The sequence below is a fragment of the Cygnus olor genome, chromosome 1 (genome assembly GCF_009769625.2).
Source record: "Cygnus olor isolate bCygOlo1 chromosome 1, bCygOlo1.pri.v2, whole genome shotgun sequence".
NCBI lineage: Eukaryota > Metazoa > Chordata > Aves > Anseriformes > Anatidae > Cygnus > Cygnus olor.
Window position 1 is genome coordinate 85039772 of NC_049169.1, and position 5215 is coordinate 85044986.

The 5215-nt window shown below is 34.3% G+C and overlaps 1 long non-coding RNA gene across 1 annotated transcript; it reads left to right on the plus strand.

Annotated features, from left to right (window-relative positions):
• The first annotated feature begins 297 nt into the window (after positions 1 to 297).
• LOC121078709 lies at positions 298 to 4903 on the plus strand. Its single transcript, XR_005824712.1, has 2 exons — positions 298 to 520; positions 4792 to 4903. It is a non-coding gene; the product is annotated as an uncharacterized LOC121078709 (long non-coding RNA).
• Positions 4904 to 5215: the final 312 nt, after the last annotated feature.

Genomic DNA, 5215 nt, shown 5'->3' on the forward strand with positions numbered 1-5215 from the left:
AGCAAGGATCTGCATTTGATGGACTGGAAATTATCAGGGAAGTACAACATTTTTAGGCAATTGTTACATACAGGCATGTACCTCATATGAATGTGTGTGCTCCTATTTGTGCCCTTGATTTTCACATAGCAAATGGTTTTTTTTCAGCCTTCACAAGTCACATGAAAACAAGACTGGATATTCTCATTAGTTTTAGACTGTATTTAAAAAAAAATCTTTAGCATTTGTCTAACTGCAGACTTATTATAAATTCTAGTGTTTCATTTTTATTTTTTAAGAACATGTTATAAATGATTTTTGCAATTTTACACACTTATTTAGTGGCATTATGCATAAATATGTGTATATATATATATATGTATATATATTACTGATGGCTTTCTCTTTTTGGCTACTTTAACTATGGCCATGTTCTAGAAATCATTCTCCCACTCTATTATGCAACACAAGTCTGTTGAACCTCCGTATGGACTGTTTTACCACCTCAAGCTGCTTGCTGAACTTTCTTGACTTACACCTGGTAAATATTCTAATTTCCATTCTGTTGTCACTGATTACTTTTTTGTATTCCTGAGGAGATGTCATACTTGTGCATTCATGAAATATTTTAAATATTATTATAAATGCTTCTTAAGTGTTGTCAAGGTTAGGACAGAAATGACACAAGTCGGAAAGTTTTCAGTAAAAGTAAAAAGTATTTATCTCCTGCTGCTTTGGTCCGTATGAATTAAAGATGATTTTCTCAAATCAGCAAGGGAGGGTGCAGCCTAAAATAATGTGTTTTGAAACAAAATGTTTAAATAACAGTTTATTTCTCCTTTTGGTCCCAGCTTTTGCATATTTATGCATATACATAACATTAAGTACATGTATATTAAGTAACTTTAGGTATGGATGCATGTGTATACATAAATATACACGTACATGTATATACAAACATTCATATAGAAACATTTGTAGAATTCTTTGATAATGTTAAGTTTACAGTGGAACGATTAACAATCTACTTCAGATGGTTGACTTTTGATGTATTTAGGAGCATTTCTCTTTTCACTTTGATTTTAAGAACTACATAAGAAACTAGCATTTCCCAAAATTCTAATTTAGCACTTATCTGCAAATGTTTACATAGTTAATAAGCTTTATTTTTATTGATTAGACATATATGACTTTTTTTCTATAGTTTTAGATTCCTTAGTCTTATTTAAAATAATGAATGTGAATATTGTGTACTAAAATTTGTTATTTAAAATGTGATACGTGATATACCATGAAACTTTCTTTCCTGATGTGAGAAAAAATTACCAAGAGAAAATAAAAATTGTAAGTCACACATGAATTATCTGGAGAATGAAATTTCCTTCTATTGCATAATAACTTTCATAAAGCTAGTGGTCCCACAGAAGATTTCATATTGCTAGCTTTAAAATACAGCTGCTTGCAGGTACTTATAACAATGGAAGAAAAAAATTGGAAAGGGAGTGAATTCACTTCTTTATAATGGTATAGTTATTGAGCTATGGCAACCATTTATGTGGAGTATATATTGACTGAGGGAAAAATATGCGCTCTGGACAGTAAGTCATTGGGCTAAGGGGATGACTAGGTTTATTCATTCTGTCTGTTCTCCCAGAAATAGATGGTTTGATGTAGAAGACAATCAAATCCATGGTGTTTGGATACAAGCCCATTTTAAGCTGCAGACTTTTCTGGAGTCTTAGAGGTTGGTGAAGGGGAAGCCTTGAACAGTTTTCCAGAGTGTGCTGTCTCTTGCCATGCAGACAGGCTGTCTTCAGCTGAACCTGCATCTACCTATCTCATAATGTCATGGGGTTGACTGACCAGGCAGGCAAAACTCTTCCTAGAGTGGAACAACATGCATGTACATGTATGTTAGTGTTGTAGTTTGAATTAGAAGTGTGCTTTTCAGTCAAATTTCCCAATATCCTCACTTGGCCACTTACGTGATGAGATTTGGTTTGCTCCACTAGGTAGCCCCAGAACACACAAGCTGGATTCCTCTGACAAAGTTAAACAGGAGGATGCCGGCCAGTGTGCTATCAAGAACTAAACCCACAGGGCTAAGTTATCTCAAAGTAAAACTCACTGAGATGCTTACAGTGTCAAAACTGCCACCCACTGGGTGTCTGCCACTGAGTGACTGAATAAATCTCCTCCTACTGAGGTGTTCTACAAAACCATTGTGCACAGTCATGTTGTATCAGATGGATAATCACTGAGTTAGTGATATGGTCTTTCTGATGGTGTGGAAGCCCAGAATGTAGCATATAGGGAGTACAGCGTGCCTGAATCCATTCTCAGACCAATTGCAAGTCAGGAGAGGTGTGTCCTATGTGATTCAAAGCAGCTAGTTTACCAGATCTTTGTAAAGAAAAATTATTTTCTTATTCATTGTATCTAGTTCGCGTGGGAGTGAGTACAAGAGTATTTACAAAGGTACCTGCTTCTATATAGATTTGATCTCATCTGAGTTTTCTAGACACCACTCTTATACAATAAGACAATAATGGTGTTAATAGTCTCAGAGTACTCGTGGCAAGGGATGGCAAATTTGTGACCAAAATATCTAATCCAAGGCATCTTTAGGTTGCATTTTAGTTTACTACAGTAACACAAAATCACCATGCTTCTCAAACACCCTTCAGTTTGAGGGCTCTCTTCATGTAAAAGGTAATTAGAGTCAAAATTATCACCATTCTACATTGTTTAAAAGCTCCCTTTCCTTTCAGTTTTCTTGTTGAAATAACCTTTGAGACAACATGTTCCTCCTACATGCCAATGAAATGATGATAGTAGGAAGAGCTGTTTCTTAAGTGGAATGAAGTCTGTGGTGTTTTAAGGGTATTGAGTATGGGGTACTGATTTTCTTTATTTTTTTTTGCATTAGTAAATATTTGGAGCCCCTCCTCGTTCCTTTTAGACATTATGCTACACATGTGGAGTCTAGCAAGTTAAGAGCTAGGGGAATCATTCAGAGTTGAAACAGCCTTTTGGAAAACATAAAAGTGAACTAATTTCAGAACCTCTCTATCTAGAATTACCAAAACAAACAGCTTTGAAATTGGAAATGTGTTTACCCTGTCCCTTCAGCCCGGGAAAACAATCTGACCCCATGGAATAAAAACTATGCATTTGGAACATCACAAACACTATAAAGGTTTGGAAACCAAATATGGAAAAGGCTGTGAGCATTCTGGCTTGAAATGCATAAAGAAGGGAGGAAAGAGCTATCTGGATCCAAAAGATATTCTTTGATCCTTCAGTTGCACAGAATTAGTCACAAAACTCTTCATTTCTTTTAATGCAATACAAGCAACTAACATTACTTCAGGAGTATGGAGTTCCATGAATGCTAAAGTAATGCTCATTATTTTTCAATGGCATTACAAACATTGTAATGGGAACCATAGTATTCTTCTGTCTGCAGTATCTTTCTACTAACAATAAAATTAGAGGAGGGAAATTATTATTTTTTAACTCTATAGTCACTAATCACAGATTTTTTTTTTTCAAAAATATATTACAACTAAAGCTGTTTACTGTATCTCATGATTAAAATACAAATTAAAAATGCAAAGATTACCAATTAAAATACATAGAGAATAAAGATTTAATAAATATTTTGATGATCCCAAAGTTTACTGATGAAATGGTTTTATTAGGTCTGCTAAAAAGGTTATTGAAAAAGATCTTCCAAAATAGGTCACACAAATAAATGTTGTGGGTTGTTAAAATACATGCCACTTGGCAAGAGTTTTTAATGCAGTGTGGTTCTCAGGGTAGGCCACTATTTTACAATTATAATGATAGAAGAGCTGAATGATAATGGTTTATCTTAATAGTATCTATGGACTAACTATGCTCAAGCATTGTTGCTAAATTCAGTATATTTATAGGGAACCTAAAAATCAGGTAATTAGTGCATGCAATTTTATTTCCGATATCTACTAGCAATATGAGTCTGTAGGCTAAGTTCACAGATGGCACAGTCAATTTTAACTCCACTGATTTCTATTGTGCTGTCCTTATTTAATCCACCAATTATTTCAGAATTAATTCTATAATTTTATTTTTTCCTTGGTAATCCTGAATGATTCTGGCCAGTGATGTCTAATTTATTTGTATTTATAGGCTGAATTGTATTCAAAATACAACTGTGAGCTGGTCATATTTATCTCCAGATATATTTAGGCACCATGAAATATTACAGGCCTTTGCAAAGTTGTCTATATCTTAGCAAAGTGTGCTACACAGTGGAAAGGATCTGTGTAGAAAATCAGATGGTTCTGAGGGTCCAGCAAACACACTGTAGGTGTTTCTAGGTTTTGGTTTGGACCAGCTCTAAACTGATCTCACAGACTGAATACTCAGATGTGGTTGAAGCATGTCAGTTGAGATCATGAAGTGCATCCTGTGACTTAGCTTAATCCTAAAGGAATCCAGTTTGTGTGCTTTCTGCTTTGAGATGCAGACCAAGGCATAGTAAATAGGAACAACAAGGAAATTTAATTCAAAAACATATTACTGGTCTGAACTGAAATGCTAGTATAGAGGTGATGTATAAAAGACATTCGAGTTCATTCAGATATCAGTTTGGATAATCTCATTTTTCTGTATTTTTTCTTGTTTCAAGTAAGAATTGCACAGCCTAATTTCTATGTCTCAGTTTTAGGTAACCAAATTCATTCCAAAATATTCTCATTATTTTCCTCTTCTCTCTCTCCCTCTCTCTCTCTTTTTTTTTTTTTTTTTTTTTTTTTAACATCAAAGCATCCCTCAGTCCTCACCTTAGTGAAGAAAAGCTGCATGGATTTGTGAGTTTTTCTTTAATGCTGTCAAAAAAAAAAAAAAAAAAAGACCAAGATATGAAAGTAATCTGCTCCAAAATTCCAGTGCATTGAAGATAAAAATGAGATGACTTTTTCAAAAGACAGTAACACCATGGAAGATCAGTTACCAAATTAGATGGAAGTAAAAACTATCAGAACTTCTTCAAGTAATGACTTTACTTCATTGCTTTGCATGCACTATATAGGATTTTTGTAAGTGTTTATGGTGACATCTAAACTGCCGTACCTGCATAAAGATGTTGAGATGAAATATGAGTTTGTAAGAAAAGCTCGATAACTTACCTAGTCCTTCTCTTGCCTTTGAATGGGTTGCAGTCTTCAAGAACAAGTCCTCACACATCTCT